This window comes from Ursus americanus, chromosome X (genome assembly GCF_024610735.1).
Source record: "Ursus americanus isolate L20-20 chromosome X, mUrsAme1.1.p, whole genome shotgun sequence".
NCBI lineage: Eukaryota > Metazoa > Chordata > Mammalia > Carnivora > Ursidae > Ursus > Ursus americanus.
The window spans coordinates 86,342,894-86,369,238 of record NC_142164.1 but is presented as its reverse complement, the minus strand read 5'-3'; the positions used below and the strand labels follow the sequence as shown (position 1 = coordinate 86,369,238).

At 39.7% G+C, this 26,345-nt stretch overlaps 1 long non-coding RNA gene and 1 pseudogene across 1 annotated transcript in view; one reads left to right on the top strand and one right to left on the bottom strand.

Moving 5' to 3' along the window:
• LOC148106976 (uncharacterized) overlaps positions 1 to 26,345 on the bottom strand; it is a 511,020-nt gene that overhangs the window by 404,102 nt on the left and 80,573 nt on the right. The window lies entirely within an intron of this gene.
• Positions 23,409 to 23,866, top strand: LOC123786632 (large ribosomal subunit protein eL28 pseudogene; annotated as a pseudogene).

Genomic DNA, 26,345 nt, shown 5'->3' with positions numbered 1-26,345 from the left:
GGAGACTTAAAAGAACCTATATGATCAATCACCATTCTTGCTGCACTTACGCAAATAAGCAGCGCAAGTTTATTGAAACATTTTTTTTTCAAACAAATTAGTCTTAATTTGCCTATCTATGGTAGAAATGAGGTTGATTATAGAGAGAAAAATAACGTTTCAAGAGCACACGTTTTTGAATATTAGACTCTAATACTGTTTATTATAAATCGGACTAGATCCTGAATTCTTGTAGTTTACTCCACTGCCTAGCTACAACTCTACAAATGACCATTTTCAGGTCTTGCCCCACCCTCCCAACTTAGAACCATTGAGAGCTGAAACTGACCTTTTCCCGAAAGCCCTGCAAACTGAATATGAATGATTTGATTTAAACATCAGAGAAATTGCAACAATAACTCATGTAGAGGCAATCATCATGCCTGCTGCTATGTGGGCCACTCAGAATGTTTACGTGAACACCTGGTGGCATCGAGAGAGGCATTCAAACTACAAAAGACGCACTGAAAAATTTTCTCTTCTCTTGACTGGCTACCCCCCTAGATGCAGAAACTGGTTTATAATTTGCTCCAATCATTAACCATTGTCTTTCTTTTGTGTCCAGAAAAATGTCTTATTAAATACTTGATTGCTCACATAATATAGGCCTAAGTTTGTGACCATAACTGCATCAGGGTCTCCTGAAATGAGTTTATGGGAACAGACCTATCATCAGGACTAGGGGACTGCTTCAGTGACACAAAACAATCTACCAACTCATCTTCTGGACTGAGAAATTCCTTGGAAAAATTTCAAAGGTGGGACTGCAGGGGAACAACATTCGACACCCCAAAATGTGTCTCTGGTATTTGGATTACTTTAGTCTGATTATATTAAGAAACAGTATTAAGGGGCGCCTGGGTGGCACAGCAGTTAAGCGTCTGCCTTCGGCTCAGGGCGTGATCCCGGCGTTATGGGATCGAGCCCCACATCAGGCTCCTCCGCTATGAGCCTACTTCTTCCTCTCCCACTCCCACTGCTTGTGTTCCCTCTCTCACTGGCTATCTCTATCTCTGTCGAATAAATAAATAAATAAAATCTTAAAAAAAAGAAAGAAACAGTATTAAGAAACAGAAGACTCTTGGGGCGCCTGGGTGGTTCATGTGGTTAAGCGTCTGCCTTCAGCTCAGGGCATGATCCCAGGGTCCTGAGATCGAGCCCCGCATCAGGCTCCTTGCTCAGTGGGAAGCCTGCTTCCCCCTCTCCCACTCCCATTGCTGGTGTTCCCTCTCTCGCTGTGTCTCTCTGTCCAATAAATAAATAAAACCTTTAAAAAAAAGAAAGAGAAAGAAAGAAAGAAAGAAAGAAAGAAAGAAAGAAAGAAAAAAGAAAGAAAGAAAGAAACCGAACACTCACCAAGTTTTTCTTTTTACCTTCTGTGTAACTGCCTAAAAGATTTTTTTTTAAAGATTTTATGTACTTGAGACAGAGTGAGAGAGTACGAACAGGGAGAGGGAGAGGGAGAAGCAGACTCTCATGCTGAGCAAGGAGCCGGACGCGGGGCTCGATCCTAGGACCCTGGGATCATGACCTGACTCAAAGGCAGACGCTTAACCAATTGAGCCACCCAGACGCCCCAGCCTAAATAAATTTAGATAAAGGAACTGCTCCAGGCAAGATGATCTCACCACAGATAACTATAGTGTAAAATGAACTAGGGGTGGCAGAAAGGGAGGAATCCAGCTAGGCCTGTTTGATCCAAGTCCTCTCTATGTCACATTGTTTCTGGGTGGCCCAGCAAACATTTGTTTACCAAACATTTACTCTTTCTATTCTTCCTGTGAACTGTCTGCCTTCTTTTCAAAGACGCTGACCCCTATTCACTGCTCCTGAGCCCAGAATGACATATATACTTCATCTTACCTGTCTTCGGAGTCTCTCATTTATGTGCAGTCCCTGTACAAATGTAATCGCATTTGATTTTCTCCTGTCAACCAGTCTCAGGTCAATTTAATTCTTAGACCAACTGGGAGAAACTTGAAAGGAAGAGGAAAACTTTCTGTCCCCAATACAAGCAGACAATGAATATCATTGAAGAAGCATAAAAGTACTAACAAGATCATAAGGAATTACTACGCCAAGAACTAAGAGAGCACTAGAAATCTGAGGGCAGACCGAACTATGACCCAACAATTCCACTCTTAGGAGCTTACCCTATGGAGATGTGGGCCTTGTGTGCATTAGGACTCACATACAAGAAAGTGAAGAAGTGAACTGTTTATAATGGCAGAAAACTGGAAACAACTTTACTGTCCACTGACAAAAGACCAGATAAATAAACAGTGGTATAGTTCTATAATTAAAAATCGTACATCATGGGCGCCTGGGTGGCTCAGTCAGTTAAGCCTGTGCCTTCGGCCCAGGTCATGATCTCAGGGTCCCAGGATGGAGCCCAAAGTCAGGCTCCCTGCTCAGCGGGGAGTCTCCTTCTCCCTCTCCTTCTGTCCCTCCTCCCCGATTGTGTGCTGTCTCTCAAATAAAATAAAAACCTATTAAGAAATAAAAAATAAAAAATGCACAGCAATTGAAATGACTTCACTATAGCTAAGTACACTACTGTACTAGTTAATATTTAACAACTGGCTCTCTGAAAGAAAAGGCTTTATCTGGTTTATCTGCTACTTTTCATGGTGTAAATGCTCTTACCTCAGCCAAATTCAAGTAACCAATGTAATGTCATTGAATATGGGGCTGAGAAGAGTTACGTACAATCAGCTCTCATTAGCTGGTAGGCGCCAGCTCCACTGAACCACCGGCTAACTGCAACAATATGGAGGATACTGGCAAACTTGAATGTGGAACATAAAATCAAAAAAAAAAGAAAAAATACATATAAATCTACTAAGATAAAATTCAAGAAACAGGCAAAACTGAAGGTTAAATCTCCTTTTTAAAAAAAGGAAAACCAGATCTAAGTGATAAATCTACGAAGGAAGGGACTAGGAAACACTATCAAAGGCAGAATGTTAGTCTACCTGTGGGGGGGGGGCAGGGGGAGTGGACGATTGGATTATGATCTAGAAGCAGCATGCAGGAAGCTTCTGGCAAGTTTCTAGATCTGTGGAGTGTTACACAGTGTTTGTTTTACAGCAAACCATTAAACCATATATTTAGGTTTTATGCAATTTTCTCTGTTATATTGTACACTATTTTTAAATGATGAAAAGGATTCTTTTGTCACAAGGGTGCTATAAAGGTTCAAGGAGCTTTTCTAAACACTACCAGGAGAGCTAGAAACTGACTCTAATAATTTAAGTCACTTACAGGATCCTCTCAACTACATTTCCTCAGATTCCCACAAGGTACATGAAAACTGCCAGAGTTAATGGTAAATTTCTTATAAAACAAAAAGAAACAGAAAACAAAAGTCAAAACATCATATTTATTTCCAAAGTTAGACGTTTTAACCTAGATACACTTTTACTTTATATTTTTGTCTCAGGTATACGGGAAAAAAAAATACCTCTTCTATCATCATTCAAAAGAGATTTTTACGCTCTTTTTCATATTAAAAAGAAAATTTTCTACAGTTCACAACAACTCAAATAATACCAAATGTCCTGAAAGTAAAAATTGGAAATTTATCCCCTCAAGACTTACCCCATCAATGTCCAGCCCATCTTTTAAGCTTGTTAAGGAACTTAATACTATCTCAAACGATCTTTTTTTAATTATTTTTTTAAGATTTTATGTATTTCTTTGAGAGAGACAGAGCCCGAGAAAGACAGCATGAGCAGGGAGACCAACGTGGGGCTCGATCCCAGGACCCTGAGATCAGAACCAGAGCCAAAGGCAGGTGCTTAAACGACTGCACCACCCAGGTGCCCCACTATCTCAAGTGATCTTATTTGTATTCCTGTTTACTGTTTATCTTCCTCATGCCTTGAGGGTTAGGGCTTGGCCAGCATCTTCACCACTGGATCTTCCAGTGTTTTGCATAGAGTACTGGTAGCTCACATTTGGTCTTCAAAAAACTTTTCTAGAAGGAACCCGGGAATGTCTGGAAAATTCATCTAAGAGATCATTCCATATCAGCACATACACCTCTGGCTCAGGCTTCTTAATCGCTGCCAAGTATTCGGCCACATGTTGGGTCAATTAACATTACTTTCAGTCTTTTCCTTTTAGAATTCGTGCTCCACTGGTCATGCTCCGGAGAGTTCTGAGATTTTCTATAGCATAAACCAGAGGCTGGAATTGTTCACTCAAAGGATAAATGCATTCAAAATGTTGATCAACGTCGTTCAAGTGCCCTACAAGAAGTTGCACGGATTTATACTCCACCAGCCAACGATAAGAATGAAGATTTCCAGGCACTTGAAAAGATTGAGAAAAATCCAGCGTTGACAGTCTGATAAATGAAAAATTGTTTTGTTTTGTTCTTTGAGTAAACATCTTTTCGTATGTTGAGTAGTCATTTACATTTCCTTTGCCATCAAATGCCCCCTTATAGTCTCTGTTCCTTTTTCTTATTGATAGAACTTCCTATGGATTAATGAAGTAGGTCTTTTATCTGTTATATATACAATTCCTCCCTGGTTATCTTATTTATTCACACGAAGAATTTAGTGTAACAAAACAATCAGAAATGCTAGTAAAGATTCATGCAGAAAGAAGGCAATCTTAAAATAAGAGCGGATTAAAAATCCATCAACAGGTAAGGGTTTTAATTCTGGCATAACCACATAGATAATTCCATGAAGCCACTAAAAAAAGGTTCTCAAAGGTTCAATAATTATTTGCTTTTATTTTTATTTGACTTTAATTTCCAAAGCCAAGTATTTTTCTGTAGTCAAGGTTATCCATCTTTTACTTTGTCTGTTGTGTGTGTATGTAGGGGGGAGCGTTGTCATGCTCAGAAGGGTCTTCCCCAGGTCATTTATACTTTCATGTAGTTCTTTAATTTTAAAATTTTTATGCATACAAAATATGATACATCAGAGATGAATATTTTTCTCAGAAAGGAGGTAGGGATCCAATTTTATGCTTTTTGAAATGGATATCCAAATTCACCACCACCACTTCCTGAATAAAATACTACCCCCGCCCCCGCCACGGAGTTGAAGGGCCATCATTCTCAGCTGGTAAGAGTCATATTTATTGAGATCTATTTTCAGGCTCTTTATTCTATTCTTTTGAAAGTTGTCTATTATTTCTGAGAGCTTTAATCATGGTGCCTTTATGCTATGTTTTGACATTTGGTGCATTTTATACCCTCTTGTTTGTCCTACTCATCCTATTTTGTTGACTGGTATTTCATGTTTATATTTCCAGAGTATTAAGAATTTCATTTTATGGGGCGCCTGGGTGGCGCAGTCGTTAAGCGTCTGCCTTTGGCTCAGGGCGTGTTCCTGGCATTCTGGGATCGAGCCCCACGTCAGGCTCCTCCGCTATGAGCCTGCTTCTTCCTCTCCCACTCCCCCTGCCTGTGTTCCCTCTCTCACTGTCTGTCTCTCTGTCAAATAAATAAATAAAAATCTTTTAAAAAAAAAAAGAATTTTATTTTATCTCATTCTCCCAAAACTAATATTGGAATTATAATTAGCATTGTAGTAAATTTATAGATTTTCTTTCCAGTCAAGAATGATGTGTGCCTTTCCATTCAAACAAATGATTCTGTAAGTCCTTCTGTAGAATTTCCAAATTTTCTTATTTTCTTTTTTAAAGATATTATGTTTAAGTAATCTCAACACCCAACATGGGGCTCAAACTCCCAATCCTGAGATCACGAGTCACATGTTCCACTGACTGAGCCAGTCAGGTGCCCCTCCAAATTCTCTTTATACAGGTCTTAGACATTTTTTTTTTTGTTTGGCTTTTTCTTGGGTAATACAATTGTTGTGTTATTCTTGTATATGGAATCGTCCTTTATATATTCTATTTTTTGTGTGTAGGTAAGAATATTATTATTTTTTGTAATCAATTTTGCAACCATCTTTTGTTAAGTAGAAGTCTGAGCTACAAGAAACTAATGACTTAATGTATCGAAACAGTCTGCAGAAATTGGGTCCTAAAGATGATTACCAGCTATTAAAAAACCACTCTGTTTAAAACAGTGAAGGGGCATTACTGCATTGGATCACAAAGATTAACTTAGCTACCATCTTTGCCCCTCAGTATGAGAATGGTTATGATGTCGGAACTAAAAAAAACAAAACAAAATAAATAAATGAACAAAAAAGACATAAAGTAGGAAAGAGATTATAAGTGATCTAACCTTACCTCCCGACCATTCAAGGGGTTCACCAACAACTTCACCCCTAAAATAAATAGCCATCTCATTTCTACCTGAAAACTTCCTGCCACAGAGAACACACTGACTCTGAAGTTCTCCTTAGTAGCCTGGACTCAGTTTAACAAAATCGGAAAGAGCTGAAACATGGTATCTTTACTCTCTTGGTCCTGGTTTTGTTTTCTGAGCACACACAGAGAAAAGTATACTCCATCCTCAACACTAGACCTTGAAACATTTGAAGAACATTATCATGCTTGACCTCAGGCCTCGTGGGGAAACCTGCCCCCTTTCTTCACCCATGCCCCATCTGACAGCATTTTCAGACCTTTTGAATTTTTCGCCAGTTCCATAGAAACCTGAATTTATACCACCTGGCAGAGAAATTGTCCTGACATTATCTCAGCAGACACTAAAACAGTAGCTTTTTTAGTACCCAGGGACTACAAAAAGCTACATTTCCATGCTAATTCAAATCTTAAGGCTCCAATAACCTCTAATTTGCAGTGAATATTCATAAACATTTGCACTGTGTTCAGTATAATGCAATGAGATTTTAAAATTCATTTTTATTCTCCAGTGGGAAGCAGAGCCAGAAATTTAAGAACTAGTCCACCAGAGTGGACACGATTTATGAGAACGGTCCTAAATTGCTTGGATGTTTGTCATGTCTGAGTTGAAAAATGCAAAATGAACGTGTTGCTAGTTCCATAAATCCGGTAGAGAAATATTTTATATTTGCAATGAGAAAAGCATCTTTTACTTTAAAAAAAAAAATAATAAGTCAGCACAGAATAACACCAGATATCTGCTCTAGGAGAAAACAAAGAAATAACAACAACAAAAACCCCCTCCATTTACGACTTTTCAGATATTCTTATTGGTAATTAGCTATTGAAAGTGAACAGGTGTTGACTGCTCATCTTCCGAAAGGTCAAAAAAATAATGATGCTTTTTGTGCAAAGATGCATCTTTAGATAAAATCTATGAAGTCACTAACATATCACTACCAGTCTTTCAGTATTTACTGCAGAGTTACTATTCGACAAACACCGAGGTCCGACAAATCATACACATACCCCAGAAGAAATATGAAGTGGTATTTTTAAATTGTTACTTATAGGAACGTGTTAGTCAAAATTCGCACACAAAAAAAAATCAATGAGCTGTCTTCTATAACAGGAGGAAAAACAAAAGCCAAATTCAATATTGGTATGAAATGATGTTCACACTGGCGTTTAGGTAATGCATACATAACAAAGAAAGGAGGAAATGCCAAAGTGCTCATCTCTTTAATACTCTCAAATCATTTTCATCAGTAATACAGCACGCCCTTATCCAAATAGAAAAACGACTCATTCTTCCTGGAATGCCAAAAGCAGGTCCAATCTTTTCTCTGTTATTGAATTCATCTGCATATCCACGTTTCTTCAGGATGCTTCTGTGTGTAATACCAAATAGACCGGATCACTGGTTTCAGACCCTGGGAACATTCCTGCTGGTATGTTTGCCATTTTCTCATAAAACAGGATATCAGAGCAACGAATTTTAACTATGCCATTCCGTCTGCTGAGAAAAGATAATCACGTTTTGTTTTTTCATCATTCTTTACAGTTTGCCACTTGTTTTCACCTCTATTCAGACAGAAGCATGGCAAGTAGTCTCCTATACAGGACGGACTTCACCCCTGCCAGTCCTGAGAGGAAGGGGCTGGGCCAGGGAGACAGGGGGCTTGAGAAAGAGAGAAGCGCCTCCCAGTGGGCACTTTTTTCAGACTCTTCTGGGCCTTAGGAAGACATTGCAAAGCAGAAGGAGAAAGATGACACCTGACCCGAGAAATCATTTGCCCCCCGGAAGGGGAAACGAAGATTCCAATAAGTAAGACTCACTGCAGAAGCAACTTGCCCATTGTGTGCGTTTCTCAAAGAGACTGCCTCCCCTTGCTCTCTGCGGATCTGAATCAAAGTCTTGGGGGAGGACAGGGCACTCCTCACAAAGCCAGACCCTGGACTCACACTGTCTGAGCTGGAATCCTAGCTTGGCACTTCCTAGCTGGCTAAACTGATCCAAGTCCCTCCACCATTCAGTGTCTCTGTTTCATGATAATTATAACCTCACAGATTGCTGTGAGGATTCAATGAGTTGACAGACCTAAAGTGCTTCTACGAATACAGACCATGCGCCGAGCAGGATTCTAAGTGCAAGCTAGAAAACATATCTTAACCTCAAGATTTGCAGCGTTGGGGGGAGAACCATGAGTTCACTTTTGGGAGGGCAACACCTTCTTCTGTCAGGACATTGGCAAAAAGCATTAGTGGAACCCGAGTGGGAAGGTGAACGTTAGAGGCAAAGGTGGGCGCTGCAAACAACGTCTTTCGCTTTCCAGGTGGAGACTGTGTCTCCACTGCTAAACTTGAAAGAACACGGATCTAGTAACAAGCTCTTGATTTAGTTACACATGTCCCAAGGATCTGTTGTAGACGGACAGTATGCCTGGTGCTAGAGACACATGTAATATGTTCATTGTGTACATTTAGTAGTAGCAAAAGCTTCTGGAAGGCAGGAACTCTTGTTTTATTCTCTGTCATATTTTGCACAGTACTTTACTCATAAAAGGAGAAAAGTGAACATTTTGAAAATGTAACACATCATGTAAGTAGAAGTTGGCAGCTATATGGGCATTGTTTATGGGCATTAATGATTTATAGTGGCATTCGAGAAATATATGTGCCTGTGACTCAATTGGAAAAATATGATGGCCAATAAAATTCAGTCCTTCAAAGATGTCAAGAGTCTGTTTAACAGACAAATCTGAGGCTCCGCTAGAACTCGATGTTTTGGCATCCCCCGCCCCTACCCCCCACGTATGACCAACTGACACCCACCTGCAGGCTTAGATCAATACTAACACAGGTTTGGAACTGATTCCGTTGCTCTAGGCCTACATCAAATGGAGTTTGCCATCAGGCAAAATTCAATAACGACGGATCCCCACAGTGTTCAATAGGTTCCTGAGCTCCCACTGAGAATGGGGCTTCTTCAAAATTCAACAATGGTTTTGTTCCAGCAATCTCGTTAGAATTCTAAAATTCTCTTGAGCCTGAGACTCTGCTTTGCACTTGCAGTCTCCCCTTTGGAAGCAGGGCAATCTCGAACCTTAACACGGAAACCTCTGGCTCCCGATTTCTTAATGGTGCACTTGCCTCTCTGCCTAACCTTACGAGCACCACCAAGATTCCCTGTCATGCTGTTCTCCTTGTTCCCAAACCACTGACTCGCACCGCAGCCTTCCACTCAGACTCCAGCAGCTTATACCCACCACGACCAACCATATATTGAAACAGAGATCGCTACTGCCCTTGAACACCACATTCGCCACCAGGCATGAGCCTATGCTGTCAATTCCAGCTCCAACCCTGAGGATCCATTTTGAGGAGCACCCCACAACGCCTCCAGCAAATAACAACGTGCAACACCATACAGGATTTTTCCTTTGCAAATGGATATCCCTGTGCCTTGCCAGAATTCTTAATTATTAAGGCAAAAATGAAACAAAACATTGACCAATGAAGGATGGTGTGCGATTACTTTGTGTTTCCAGAGATCAACTCCCAAATAAAATGCCTGCACCCAAGTCCTTATCTCAGGATCCCTTTAAAGGAACCCAAACTAAGACACCTCTCGAACTGTGTCAGACCAAAATTACCTTGTTTCCTTTCTTAAGATACTGTATCTCAAGAGACCTTTGTAAGAACAAAATTTTTTGGCATAGCAGAAACAAATCCTCTTTCAAGAGGACTGAAAATATTCAACTTTCAATACACACTCCACCAGCCAGGTTGTTCATTACAAGTAATAAAAATGGACTCTTTTTGTTTTCATTATTAGCAGCAAAATACATTTACTGGAAGAGTACCAAGAGACAAAACAGTTGATAAGTGTGCTGAAGAACCAGCCTCGGCCAATACACAGGAAATCAAGATCCTGTCACAGGAATGTTCTACTTAGCCTTTCAGCACTGGTGTCAGTGGAACTAGACACGCATCACCATACCAGTGGAATGTCACAGATTAGGTTTACCAGAGGCATTCACTGAGATGGGGTCTGGCGTAAAAGATGTTTCTTAGAAATTAAAAAATGTTCATAGCAGCATTGTCCACAATAGCTAAATCATGGAAGGAGCCGAGATGCCCTTCAACAGATGACTGGATGAAGAAGATGTGGTCCATATATACAATGGAATATTACTCAGCCATCAAAAAGAACGATTTCTCAACATTTGCTACAACATGGACAGCACTGGAGGAGATAATGCTAAGTGAAATAAGTCAAGCAGAGAAAGACAATTATCATATGGTTTCTCTCATCTATGGAACATAAGAACTAGGAAGATCGGTAGGGGAAGAAAGGGATAAAGAAAGGGGGGTAATCAGAAGGGGGAATGAAGCATGAGAGACTAAGGACTCTAAGAAACAAACTGAGGGCTTCAGAGGGGAGGGGGGTGGGGGAATGGGATAGGCTGGTGATGGGTAGTAAGGAGGGCACGTATTGCATGGTGCACTGGGTGTTATACGCAACTAATGAATCATCGAACTTTACATCAGAAACCAGAGATGTACTGTATGGTAACTAACATAATAAAAAAAATATTATTATTGGGGCGCCTGGGTGGCACAGCGGTTAAGCGTCTGCCTTCGGCTCAGGGCATGATCCTGGCGTTCTGGGATCGAGCCCCACATCAGGCTCCTCCGCTATGAGCCTGCTTCTTCCTCTCCCACTCCCCCTGCTTGTGTTCCCTCTCTCGCTGGCTGCCTCTATCTCTGTCGAATAAATAAAATCTTTTTAAAAAAATATTATTATTATTATATTATTATAATTTTTTAAAAAAGAAATTAAAAACTGTCAACATAAAGAAAGCAGAATTGGTCAGAGGAAGCTTTGTGATACAGAGCCAGCAAAGCTTCCACCAACCTGGAGGGAGCTCAGGAGTAAATAATGCCCATAAGCATGGGGCCAAAATGGCCGTCTTTATACAATCCCTCCGATTGGTGACCAGGACCCTCTGATTGCAGACCACCCAGGAAAGAGCTCGACCTTCACCAGGGTGGCTCTCTGCAACTACAATAGACCCTAAAGTCGCTGACAGCTGGAGCTTGTCTGCTGACCATACTCCCTACAACTGGGTAGTGGGTCTGTCCTTCTGCTACACCTTCCAATATAAATTATAAATGACTTGCACCAGTGTTGACCCTTCAAGATTCAAAGTCTAAAAGGGAATCGTTGACAGGCTGTGTTTCTGGATGGGACCCAGAGTCTATCTGCCAGGAGAGAGGGAAGGAACTCTTTTCCCTTTCTGGGCTTTGATAGTGGGAGCTGGGTTCCCATCACCTATCTCATTTGGATTCATCCTAAACAGGAAAGGAGTTCAGAACCTGGGCCATCAAAATTACAATGACCCTCTATAGTCCCCACTTGTGGCTGTCTACTATCTCCACCCCCACATACCCTTTCCTTCTTTCCTTCCTTCTCTTTTTACCACCACGGGGGGCGTTGGTCCTCACCTAACCACAGTACACGCTAAGGGGCGCCTGGCTGGCTTAGTCAGTAGAGCATGCAACTCTCGATCTCGGGGTCGTGAGTTCGAGCCCCACACTGGTCATGCAGTTCTACTTAAAAAATACAGTGTGTGTTTCTCTTCCAGCTAAAAATGTATTCACTCCAGGTCCTGCTTCTAACTCCTCATCCAGATCTCTAGTGATATGCACGTTTTGGTATTCAACTATAAATTAAATTCCAAAATTAGCCAGCAACGAACACTCTACCACAGAGAAGGTAAGTAAATAAAAGCGAATGTAGTTAAAGTATTTAAATTTATACAACAAGAAAAGAAATGTGAGGAGATGCTATAACCCTTATTTCTGTAAGTTGTCATAAGGTTATGACTGATATTTGTGATTTACTTTCTCTACCAACCATCTCATGTTTCCTCATCATCAGCTATTGCAGCTACTCTTTTCCAATGGGAGATCTTATTCAAGCCCAATACGTCAACGAGCACTAAGTTTCAATACTCTTAATCTCAATCTCCAACTTAAGACTCTCCCTTTTTCCTTTGGCCCACATTTCTATTCTCCTATCAGAGAACTTCACTTGAAGGCTATAAACATTCACCAGACACCTAAAATGCAGCTGGTCCAAAACTAGGCACTCCTCGGTCCAAGCCATAACCCCAAAAATATTCTGTATTCCTTGACCAAGCCATTTGACTTAGAAGTTTCTGGCATTTCCTTTATATCCACATCATTATCCTTCTCGCAACTGATGTGTAAATTCTACTTCTTATGCATTTCCCCGACATTCCCCATTTACCCTTCAGCTCTCAAGCTTGCTCAGTATAGCAGTTAGAACAACTTTGAAAGGGATTATTCTGCCCAAGAGTCATCTGCTTTCATTATATTCTTTTCTTTCTGGAGAACTCTGTAAAATGGAAAGTACCAAGCCTCTAGTGGCTCCTTATTGCTTTTCAGATTAGGTCCAAGCTCTCTTTCTCTTCTGATTCTTAGGACATGCTTAGGAGGCCTACAGAACTGGAAGCCCTTATTCTCCTTAGGCACCTCTTGGTGTAAGCCTAGACCATGATGTGAATGGCGCCCTCTGGAGTACAGCCCTGTACTCAATGGGAATGGTGCCCTTGAGCTTTCACAAAAGCAAGAAAATGGGTTTTACCTTCATGGTTCCCATTGCCATTAACTCCTTCATGGTTCCCATTGCCATTAACTCCTTAAATTATCTTCATTCTGTATTCCCCATCTTAGATCGAATACCTTCTCTTAAACTCGTCTGCCTTTACTCTGCTTCCCCTAGTCTAATCAGACTGGTTCAAGATAGTATTTTTCTACCTCCAAATACTCACTTCCTCCTTTTCCATAATTTATAACATCGTTTCACAATATATATAAATTCAACATTGTTATAACAAATACCTTAAAACTTTTAAAGTCATCACCTCTCTAGTAACTTTTCAATTTGTTGGAATCCTAGTAATTCTGGGTGGTTTGCTCGAAAATTTGCATGCCTTTGTTTTATTGACATCTTGCTAGTACTGGAATTTCCATCAGCAAATGAAATGTTTTTAACACAAAATAGAGCATGTAATGTATCCAGTGAATTATTTATAGAATATACAACATGCATCCAGGAATAGCTTATATTATCCACAGTTTCAGTAAATATAGTAACCAAAAGATGAAGTATAAAAAGGAGGGTGAAATCCAGACTATCAGAGATTGGCTTTTATGTGTAATGAGCTTAAAGTCAAGGGGGGCAGGTAGGACCAAATCACAATTTCTGGGCTCCTTAGAAGAGGATTCATCAATTGTGCCTTAAGCATAATGGTGAAACAGGAAACTCCAGGAACACACACACATACATGAATGCACTATGAGTGCGCAAAGGGTATGTAACTTTATTAAAGGAGGGCTTCAGTCTTCTTCCTAGGTACCTGGGCAACGATCAGAGATACAATTGCCCCCCCCAAACCCACACACACACACACACACACACACACACACACACACACACACAAGCCTGTTTTCATGTGACTTCTATATGACATTTCTTATTTCTACAGTTTTTTGGGGGGTTTTTGGTGGGTTTTTTGTTTTGTTTTGGTTTTGGTTTTTTGGTTTGTTTTTGTGTTTTTTTGTTGTTGTTTTTTTTTTTTTTTTTTTTTTTTTGGCTTTACCAAACCACTGTTGACCTTGAAAGAAGCTCCACGGTGGTTCAGAGGAAAACAAGACTCTAGAACCATCTCCGGTGCTCTCTGCAGTCCTATGAGGTACGGCTACCTACTTCTTTATGCTCTTGCTCCCCTCCACCTCTCTCAGGATTCTGGCCTTTCCAGCTGCTCTCTCATAGAATATTTGTGTTTCAGATTACTTTTCTTGGGTATAGCAGCTTCTATTTTCCTCTAGTTGAATTTCATTTTATTTCCTGCCCTGACTTTAACCTTCCCTGAGTCCAACAGAATGATTTCTCAGTCCTTGCTGGTCAAGGCAACACCTCCCAATTTAGTATCTTCTGTGCATTTAATTATCTCTCTGTTTACACAGCAAGATATCTCTTCAATTCAATAAGCTGCTGTTTGTCATTCCCTTTTTGTTAGCTTTTTCTCCCTGCCCTTTACATTCATTTTAGTCTCTATAACGGGATTTAATTAATTTTCAAGGACTATTTCTCGATGCAGTATCCATAACTGTGATTAGCAGGGAGCTGGTGTGCGATGGCATTTGTCAAAGTTACAGACTCACGACCAACTCTGCTTCACTTTGACAGTTTTGCACATCACTGATTGATAATAAGAGTGCTTATGAAAAACCTTGGCATTCTAGAACAATAAGCGGAAAAGCTTGATGAAAGAAAGGAAGACCACACAGTGCGAATTAAACAATAATGTCTAATTGGCCTCATAACCTCAAAATGAACACGGTACAAAATACCACTCCTACCTTATCCTGAAATGAAACTAGACAGTAAATTGAAAGAAACGTAAGAATAAAAAGTAAGGTAAATAAAGTAAACCAGGAAATCTCAGTATGGCCTACTGGTTTGCAAGATTATTTTAGTGTCTTCTTTTAAACTTCTTACTGAAGTACAATTTGCATATAGAAAAGCACGCTGGCTCAGTGAATTTCCCTTAATTAATCAGCCCATGTAATTCGCACCAGGATCAAGAAACAGAATTTACCAGCACACCAGAAGCTCCCCGCATCATGATCTCTCCCAGTCACCCCACCACTCAAGGGAAACCATCATGTTAACGTCTAATAGTAAGATCAGCTGTGTCTGCCTGGGGATTTTACATAAATGTAATCATATGGTTATATATTTTGCATTCTGGTTTCTTTCATATAATATTTTGTGCAATTCATCCATGCTATTGCATTAGGTTGTAAATTTTTCATTCTTATTACTACATAGATTCAATCCAACCGTGCGACTATACCACAATTTAGTTACTCATTTCCCTTGGGGCATGTGGGTGGCTCAGTCAGTTGAGTGTCCAATTCTTGACCTCAGCTCAGGTCAAGATCTCAGGGAAGTGCGATGAGCCAGGAGTTGGGCTCCGCACTCCAGCAGGGACTCTGCTTGAGATTCTGCTCCCCCACCTGCTCGAGTTCTCCCTCTGTCACTCTGTCTCTCTCAAATAAATAAGTCTCTATGTATTCATGTCCCTGCTGATGGGCATAGGAGTAGTTTCCATTGTTTGGCTTTTTTTTTTTTTTTTAAAGATTTATCCAATCTTGGTTTTTTAAAGGCCTATCATTTGCAGGGAAGGAAGGAGATGATGATGGCACAATGGCTTTGTTAATACAGTCAGAGGGGAAGAAGATCCAGACTACAAGTGACTAATTTGATGTTGATATCACTGTGGACAATAAAATAATACTGTGGCAAATGATTTTTAAAAGATGACCAGTGGGTCAGTGTGAGTCTCTGCAGGACAGGTCAGTGGCACACTCAATTTTTTGTCCCATTTGGTGCTTAGTGGAAGTACTAGATACAATGTGATTATACGCAAAATGAATGAAAAATAAAACCCAACAAAACAAACACCCAGGAAGCTCTCAGCCATGTATTGGCATCTAATTAGTTCCTTTATTTAAAGCACCAAAAGTGACTGTCATGGGAACAAACAGCATGTTCAGAGAAAAAACAGGAGTTGAGGAGATCAGAGATGATTATATGATGAGAAGAAAACCTGTCTGCAGGGTGTGTTTAGCGTAATAGTTCACTTTTAACCCTTCGAGCCCTACCATTCCCAAAATAGTTCCCTGGGCATTGACAATTAAACCAAATGGAATATTTTGATTTCTAATCATCTCTTCTGTGAGAAATTATGGACTTTTGACACACCCGGGCACAGCATCTTATTTTTAAATGTTTTTCGAAGCTCGTTATTTCTTCTGCATATTGTTCTGAAGATCTAGATTAAGTTATGCTAAATTATGCTAAATTCAGCTAAATTTTAAAATAGTTCAATAACTAGGACATTTTGTAAACTGCTAATCTCAGAGGATAGATCTGTACTTTTTATTTTCTGATGACAACCAATATCCAATTCCCTATAAGGAATAGACTGTTGTTGCCCTACTGTTTTCAACTCAATGGCCCAGGTAATGTAATAGTTGCAGCGAATTGGGACACTCTACACAGGTTGGGACAAAAAACAAGAACAAAGATGAAATGCTAAGATTCCCTCTTTGATTTACCTTCAATGCCTTCAAAGCAGAAATGGGCCATTTTTGTATCTGAGTCCTATGGACTGCTTTAGAATTGATGTTCTTTGCTACTTAGCCATTGAGAAGATATGGGTCTGGGGAAGGGGGGGGTTTCCTTCTTAAATTCAAAATCCACCTAAAACTTTCTGGATGCCAGATATGCTGATGAGTCATGAAATTAGCAAAATTCAGAGATGCAATTTAATGAGGGGATTCCAAATCGAACCTCTGCTCCAAGAAATACGTGATTACGTTTCCTCAAAGGGAAATTACACAGCTAATTTCAAATTATGCAAGAATTCATGGACTAGTCAGTAGATTGACTAGACCACTTGTTTTTCTTTTACCTTCCTGCCTTCTAACCTTGGGACATTTCCTTATTCCTTAGCAGCTCCAAAGAGTATGAAGGAAGATGGAGCTCTGATCAATTTTTACTTAGGCAGAATTAGCAAACTAGGTTAGGAAGGTTAAGATATGTAGGAAAAGAAAAATACTGTCAACTTTAGTATAATTTTCCATATTATCTATGGGTTTTAAATATTCGTAGCATTATAAGGTGACCAATGGTATGAGAGAATAACTCAGATTTTTGGAAATGTTCAAAATTGAATTCTTTTGTGATTGTGTTATCAGAGCCTCAAGACCAGAGAACAAACTAGTACAGAGACGTTGGGGTTTGACCTGGAGGAACTGGAACACTTCCATCCACAACTGTGTTGGGAAAAGGATATTTCATCTGTGCAGGGAAAGAGCTATTTCATGGCTTGGTGATGGGGATTCTATGATTTGGCCAATCAAGAATGAAGGTGTAAACCAGCGGTAGAATATACTAGAAATGATAAGGAGGAAAATAAAGAAAGAAGAAAGTAAGGAGGAAACTGGCAGGGCTTATGCAAAAGCTAAGGTTCCTGGGCTTCTGTTTCCAGACTCTTAGTCCCAGGCTCCATATTTACTGTGAAACCTTGAGAAAGGCATTTATTTCTCAAAGCCACGATTTCCTTGTCTTTCAAATAAGGATAATTTCTTTCATATGTAAACATATATCTTTTGTTATAAAGAAGAGAGGAGCTATGTATAAAAGCTTTTTGAAAAATTAGTTTTAGAATGTATAAATTGAACAAAGGTCCTTTCGGAGGATGGGTTAAAACGGTGGTTCTAGAAAATGAGATGAATTGTTCTGACTTGAGATTTCTGTGAGACCAGAGCAGGCATCCACGTGAATCTTCATTTCATAGCACATTGAAGGAGAAATGTGAATGGAAAGTAGGAAGAGAAGAGGAAAGGTCTAACAGGTATCGAGTATTTGCTACGCACTGGGCATATTCCATTTATTGTGCCGTGTAATCCACACCAACCCTGTGAGATGGTTAATATGCTCCCTACTTCTACAACAGAAGCTCAGAGCAGTTCAGGAATTTGCCCAGATTCACACAGCTAGTATGAGCAGGAGACAAGACTTGAACTCGGGTGTGCCTGGCCTTACACTCAGCCTTCACCCACCGACCAGAGCATTTGAGCTGTCCACTGAAGAGTCCTTCAACAATGTCATTGGGGAGGACATGGAAAGCCCAAAGAATTCAGTCTGTTTAGCCTCAAGAAGCCAACTACAAGTCCCAAGTGTCATGGAAACCTTGTGGTTTTTTTATCTGTAAAACCTGAGGAAATGTTGCAAATAAGTCCATGACCTGTTTGTTTAAATAGCAATAATGTCTTTTATTATTCTCCATTAAGTAAAACTAAGATGCAAAAATGAAGAGTTATATTTATTTTAGGATTTTTTAGATATCCCTTGCTATGTTGTGAGGTACCCACTAAAGACGGTGTGCTCAAGGATTAATACTCTGAAAAAAAGAGGGAAGACAAGGATATTTCCACTATTTACAGGCTGCACATTTTCAACCTAATGCCTAGATTTTGCCTTAGGACAGTGTTTTACTATTATTATTGTTATCATCATCATTATTTAATGTTACATGGAAGATCTGGGAGTCTGAAACTGTATCCACTAAAAGTACCTTTCCTTCAATGTCTCGAATGTGCAAAACACTAAACAGCTCAGCATCTGTTTCCATTTTAGAATCAAGTAGCAGGTTGCATTAGAGAAAGCACTCTGGATTTTGTAGTAAAATTAATTGATTTCAAAGCCCTACTCTGCCACTAACTAATTTGAATCTCAGTTTCTACGTCTCAACCAACATGCAGGGTTATTGTGATAATCGCTTACAAATTATGTAAAATGCCTGGCATTCAGTCAGTAATGAATAAATGGAGAAAATTTTTATTTTAATTCCATTTTGCTGTTCAGAGAATTATACTTAATACTAATGGCCTTAAATTTTCATGCTTCTATGCAAGGAAATATTCTATATTGTGGTCAGTTGTAAGACAGCTAACAAACTCCTAGAAAAATAAAGTAGCAGTAATCTCAAAGTTTACCCAATCCAGCCTACACGTCTGATTTTTTAAAGTAGTTTGCATTTGTAACTTCAGATAGGTTAAAAAGTTAAATAGGCCTACTAAGCTTTAACATACATACATACATACATACATACATACATACATACATAGCAATCCCCAACTCTCTTTTCTACTCTATTCCCCAGAGGCCCTTTAGGTATTTATTCTGATGCTAACATCTGTAGCTCTAAAAAATCTGTTATACATACAGCTTTTGTTTTCTCTGTTTTAGATATGATTCCACTGTTATGCAAGTTCTAATATTGCAGAGAAGTTAAAAGTTATCCTTATTTCATATACTTTGTAGGTGATCTAATTGGGTTTTTTGTTCTGTACTGATTTAGGACCCTCTCTTTATTTCTGGACTTCTGAGGTTCCAAATAAAATACTTTGAAACAGACTTTTATTTTTTCATTCGTCATGCTGGGCTCTTGTGAGGCTCGTGCAGTTTGGAGAGTCAATTCTGGGGGACATTCTTGCATGATTTCTTATGTAACACGGGAGAAACTAATTCCAGGAAGAAAGTGATCACGTTCAGAAGCCCTGATTTGCCTGTTCTATTTGTTATTTTGTAAAAAAATCTTTTGTCTTTATTGTAAATCATTTCATTTTTTTGATTCAATTTCTAGGAAATTTCCATGACTGAATATTCCAATGTTTCAATCAAATTTCTTATTTTTAATCATATTTTAACTTCCAAGAACTCATTTTTTTTTAATTTTTATTTTATTAAGCAGGCTCCACGCCCAACACGGGGCTTGAGCTCACAACCCTGAGATCAAGAGTCACATGCTCTACCAACTGGGCCAGTCAGCACCTCTCCAGGAACTCATTCTTAATCCACGATGATATAAATTAAGCTCTTCTATTCTCTGCATTATCCCCATCTCTTTGGTCTCTTTTGCTGTGTCCTATCCTCCTGCAAACATTTGGTGAATCTTAGTAGCCCATGCATATTTAAAGTTGAGATAACAGAGAGCTGATCAGAAGTTCTTCAGCCCCAGGCACAGGTGGGCCTTGTCTGCCAAAGGACTTCACAAGTAAATCATCAAATGGCCAAACAAATGTTTCATTAAATACTGTCCAGATGTGGGAATTTGTGGCTCTTCTCTCTAGAGAAGTTCAGTCTTAGCAAACAATCTTTGAATCGCTGTTGGGGGAGTCTGAGGCTGGTGTTCTTCGTTCTAGTGATGGGAAAACTGGAGTTTCAACTTCACTCTGCAGCCTTTCACTCAATCCCCTTTTGTGACCTCTCCAAAATGCAGTAATGTTTTCCAGTGCTCATAGATCTCACAGGCTCTACCAGGTGCTCCTGCTCCCAAAATCAGCAGGCTTTAGGTAGAGTGCAGTGGACAGCTAAAGGTTCAGGTACAGCGCCAGCTGGGGGAAACACCTTGACACCTGTCAATATGTGGTGCCCGCTTCCTCGTATTTGCATGAGTCCAGCCAACAGTGGGTATAAATACGAGCTGGCCCCTCTAACTACTGTATCTAATAACTGGAATCATTTTGGTCCCAATTACTACAAACTTGGGTTCAGTAGGTGTGGATATCTTAGTGGCCGAAAGAGAAATCCCTGCATCAGAGAACAGAGATACAGTCCCAGTAGAGCAAGCTGAGATGACTACCTAGCCATTTGGGGCTTCTTGCGCCACTGAACCAACGACCACGGAAGAGGGTCACTGTTCTAGATAAATGATGAATTCTCAGGGGGAAATTTGGTTGCTGCTACACAATAAAGGCTAAAAGGACCATCCACGTTGAAACCCAGGGCATTCACTAGGACACATTTTAATTGACCATACTCAATACTCCTGATCCATGAAAGATTGCATCATGGCAATTAAAAACCAGACATCAAAGACTCAAATCCTTCAGGGATAAAAATTGAACACCCCCGTGTAAATATTACCATCCAGCTGACATGCCAGCAAACACATATAATGTGTTTTAGAAGGTAGCTATGATAATCAACTTAGCCTGCATAACCATCTACAGAAGTGGAATTGAACACAGCCATATTTTGTGTAACTAATCCCTTTTACCACACTGTATTATGTGAACTCTGGTGTTACCTCATGTTTTATATGTTAGGTGAGACTATCAAGGGATTTATGATACAACAGCTTATGGGATATCATATACTCCTCCATTAGGAAAATGAAGATTTTATTCCAATGAAATACAAGAGTGGATGTTGCAAATCAAAAGGGGCGGACCACTGGAGATGACTTCTGTTTGGCACCCCCTCCAGATCTATTTTCCACTATTTTGTAACCTTTTCTCATTCCCTACCACCCCCCCCACCACCACAAGACTTTCATTATCATAAGCTGGCCTATATGGACAATACCAAACGGTTCCTGTTGGGTTTGGCCAATGAGGGGCCCAGGAGGTAGACCGTAGGGAAGGGAGGGGTCTGAGACAGGGGATTTACTCCCTTGGTTCTCTCCCTGAAGGGTTGCCTGCAGCTGGCTAGTTTCCTCAACCAAAGGTCACTCATTACTCCTTTAAAGAGCAACTGACTTTTGGAGTGTGTGGGTGGCTCAGTTGGTTAAGCTCCTGACTCTTAATTTCTGCTCAGGTCACGAGCTCAGGGTTGTGAGACTGAGCCCCACAAAGGGCTCTGAACTGGGCATGGCGCCTGCTTGGGATTCATTCTCTCTCCCTTTGTCCCTCTCCCCCTCCCTCTCTAAAAAAAAAAGAAGAAGAAGAAGAATGACTCCTTTAAAAAAAAAGAAAAGAAAAAAAAAGAGCAACTAACTCTACACAACATTCTTTCCCTTTTCTCTTATGCTTTCAAGGTTAAAATAATAATATCTTGGCTGCTACTAGCCTTATGTTCCTGCACGTAAATAAATCCTTCTTGAATTATCCTATTTCAAGTGTACCATCTCTGTTTCCTGTGGGAACTAGGTGTGATTCCATATATACACCACAATAGTTTTTACATAAATAAGTTTAAACAAATTTCTGTTCAGTGTTATTTAGTCTCCCTCCATATACACACACGCATACATACTATAAACATTTTGCCATCAGTAACAATAAAAATATACTTTGGCTATATCCCAGTGGACATTTGTCTTAATTTCCTGTGGATCCATTTTTAAGAAGTGAAATTGATGGCTCATGCACTCTGAATATTTTTAAGTATCGTAACACAGATTTCCATATTGCCCTCCAGTAAACTTGTGTCAACTTATACTAAATTATACTGGGCCTATATGAGGCAACTTAATTCATTCAACTTTAGTTAAAGCTGGGTGTTAATGTTTTATAATTTGCAAATTTATGGATGAAACAATTTCATTGTTTAATTTGCATTTCCTTTATTATCTCTTAAGTTGAACATTTTCATACGCTCACTTTCCATTTAAAACATTTTACTTATTCATTTGAGAGAGAGAGAGAGAACAAGTGGGCAGAAGAGCAGGGGGCAATGGACAAGCAGACTCCGTGCTGAGCATGGAGCCCGACGCGGGGCTCGGTCTCAAGACCCTGAGATTGCACCCTGAGCCAAAATCAAGATTTGGATGCTTAACTGACTGAGTCACCCAGATGCCCCTCACTTTCCATTTATATACATTTCTTTGGGAAATTGACTATTTCATCCTTTGCCTTTTTGTGAGATTTCATCTCTTTTTTCTCATGTCAAAATACTTACGCCTTGTCAATATTTATCTTTGATAACAAAACGAGCAAAAACAAGAAATAAGTGGCACAATTGAATTTTTTCAGTGGAGGATTTCTGAAGGACTGAATCAGAGATATTTTTCAGAGTTATTTTTAGGGTAAATTGTATTCTCTTCTTGAAAATACACAATGATTATCATTAACATCACCAGGAACTGCATGAATAAGTTATCAACAGAAAAAAAGAGTCTCTTTGAGTAGATATCAAATCTTACAATATAGTGTTATTTAAAATGCTAGCCTAGAAAATAAGAGTTTTTTCATGAAAAGAGACTGGAGTGGCCCAGTTTCATGGAGGCGTAGAATTGTGAAATAGGTTTTGAAAGACAAGAAGGAAGAAAAATAATAATATCGAAATCTAAACACCTGCCCCTCAATCCACATCAGACTTTAGACCATCCAGTTTCTACGACAGAGAGCTGTGATAAGGATCAAATGACATAGTATATTGTTTCTGAAACTTGGGTCAGCCAGTTGATAGAGGCTGGCACTATGCATTACTTCACACTCACCCTCAACTCCTTTTCCGTAGCACACTTCCTAGAAAGGCTACACTCATTTCCTGTCTCTCTTCTACTAGGAAGATGTGATGTAACTGATTATAAACAAAGAGCTTAATACAGCCACTTCTTTTTCCTTCCTGTTACCTGACAGATGCACTTTCTGTCCCCGGCTGCCATAGCAACAGGAGAGGAGCAGCCACCATGTCCTCCCACCTCCAGTGGATAATCCCTGCAGAACTGCTCCAGCACCCTGATGGAGAGGAACAAGCAGACGACCAGCACTGACCCCAATAATCTGAAGACAAACAAGTCCTTCCACTACATGGGCTGATTCACTGATAGACTCTGGGCGTGGAGCCGGGACCGACAGCAAAGGTGTACTGGTGATCAGGAAGCAGAGATCCTGTGGGTAAAAACCCACCACCTCCTACTTGCAGACCCCCACAAACCACAATGGCCGGGCCACCGTCGGCAGCATCAAGCACGTAGTCTGCAAGAACAAGTACCGCCGAGATCTGCGCATGGCCGCCATTTCCACAGCCAGAGCCATCCTGCGCAGCCAGAAGCCCCTGATGGTCAAGAAGCCGCAGCCTGCCCTCGCAAGAGCTCCTGAGCACCTGTGCCCCACCTCCAAAGCAATAAAGATGTCAACCGCCTAAAAAAGAGACTGAGCAAGAGAGAGAGAGAGATGCTGATGGGGCAGCCATCTTGAAATGAAGATGCAAAACACCAACACACTAGGTTTGACGGAGTAGAAAATTATTTTTTTAAGTTGTGTTCTTAAGGTGTTGCCCAATCCCAGGTTGCCCAACTCTGGACTGTCTCCCACCATACCTCTCGTTGTGTGAAAATCTATACTGTTCTCAGTCATCTACTGTGATCTGCACAGGGCATCATATCCTGACTGTTAGAAACATTGAAATTGGATGCTCATCTACCCCAATTTCTAGACCCTTACTTTTATTGCCTGCAGGACCACCCAGAAGGAATGTACATTAGGTTCTCAGTTGGGATTCATACAATTTGACTGATACTCTGGAATCCTTCCAATGGAAACCAAAAGAATCTCTACAAGAAAGTATGTATGACACTGACATCATTGTTGGGACCAGGTATGAGAACTAGTAGAATTTCTGGGTAGTGAGTGAGGTGCTACAGCCCTCTGTGAATTTTAAGAGTCAAATAGCTGTGATACAAAGAACAAAACAGTATTCCAGAGGTCAATAAGCTGTGCTGAGGAAGCCCTCTGAAAGAGGTTGTGAGAAAAAAAGAGAAGGATTTTTATACAGGTAGGAGAGAAAGAAGATAGCAAGATTATGTTGACTTTTTTAAAGATTTTATTTATTTGCTTGGAAGTTATCACTCCACTCCTTACAACAAGAAACAAACTAAGCAGACCAAAAATCAATGACTTTTCTTGGAAGGGCAGAACTACACAAGGAGTCTACCTTAAATATTCAGACTGTGGTACTTTAAAGATAAGGAGAAAAAAATACACTATACTTACACTGTTCAAAGAAAGCTGGAGTAGCTAGTTAATTTGAGACAAAGTAGACTTCAGAGCAAGGAAATTTGTCAAGCATAAAAAGAGGAAGACATAATAACAAAGGAGTCCATTCTACAAAAGACGTAACAATCCTAAATACGTATGAACGTAACAAGGGAGCACCAAAATGCAGGAGGCCAAAACTGATAAAAGCGACAGAAGAAATAGACAAATCCAGTATTATGGTTGGAGACTTCAACACCTGTTACTACTTAATAGTTCAAGGAGGTAGGAGATCAATAAGATATAGGTGACTTGAACAGCCATAGCAAACAACTTGATCTAACTGACATTAATAGAATACTCTCTTCAATATCAGTGGAATATAGATACTTGTCGAGCTTGCAAGGAACATCCCCCAAGATAGATCACATTCTGGACCATAAGATATACCTTAACAAATTAAAAAAAAAAAAAAAAAAAAAACAGAAATCATACAAAGTACATTCTCAGACCACAGCGGAATATAAAAGAAAATCAACAGAAGATGACACCTAGAAAATTTCAAAATATTTGTGTATTAAGCAACATTTTTGTAATAACGATGGGTCAAAGAAAAAAATCTCAAAAACATAATACGAAAATATGTTGAATTAAATGAAAATACAACTTCTCAAAATTTGTGAGAGGCAGGGAAAGCAGAGCTTAGAGGGAAATTTATAGCATTAAATACATGTTAGAAAAGAAAGATCTAAAATCAGTAAGTTCAGTTTAAGCCTTAGGAAACAAGACAAAGAAGAGCAACTTAAGCCTGAAACAAGTGGTAGGGGAAAAAATGAAAACAGAAGAGAAATCTGTGACACTGAAAATAGGAAAGCTATAGAGAAAATCAGCAAAACCAAAAGACCAATAAAATTAATAAACCCATAGAGATTAACCAATGAAAAAAGAAGACCCAAATTACCAATATCAAAAATGAAAGAGGGTTCCTCACCACTAATCACGCACTAAGGACATTTCTTTGCCCGCAGGTTTTAGAACTAGCAATGGACAAATTCTTTGAAAGGCACAAAATGCCAGAACTCACAAAAGGAGAAGTGGTTAACTTGAATAGCTTTATATCTATTAATGAAATTTTGAAATAATCATTAATTTCCAAAGAGGAAAGTACCAGACCCAGGTGATTTCAATGGGGAAATGCACCAAATACTTAGAAAAAATGATAGCACATTTATACAATTTCTTCCAGAAAATAGAAACAGAAAGAACACTTCCTCATCACTCTAAAAAAAAAAAAAACATCATGCTTCAGCTATTCGACCCTCATATCCCTTTGCCCAAGTCCCTGGATACCACTAATGTTTTTACTGTCTCTATAGTTTTGCCTTTTACAGAATATATGACCCTGTAATGCTGAGAAAAATAACTTAAGCATTTGTCAAAACGCACAGGGCTTAAGAGCACAGACTAAGCCTCATGTGTGCAAACTAAAAACAAAACAAAACAAACAAAAACCTTTAGGAAGCCAGGGGATCAGGATGTAATGCAGAATGTGCCGAAAGAATCCCAACGTATTGGAAAACACTGGAACAGCCTACTTGGGGTAGTGGATGAAAAGGTGCTGATGGAAGTCAACTTGAAAATGAGTCGAG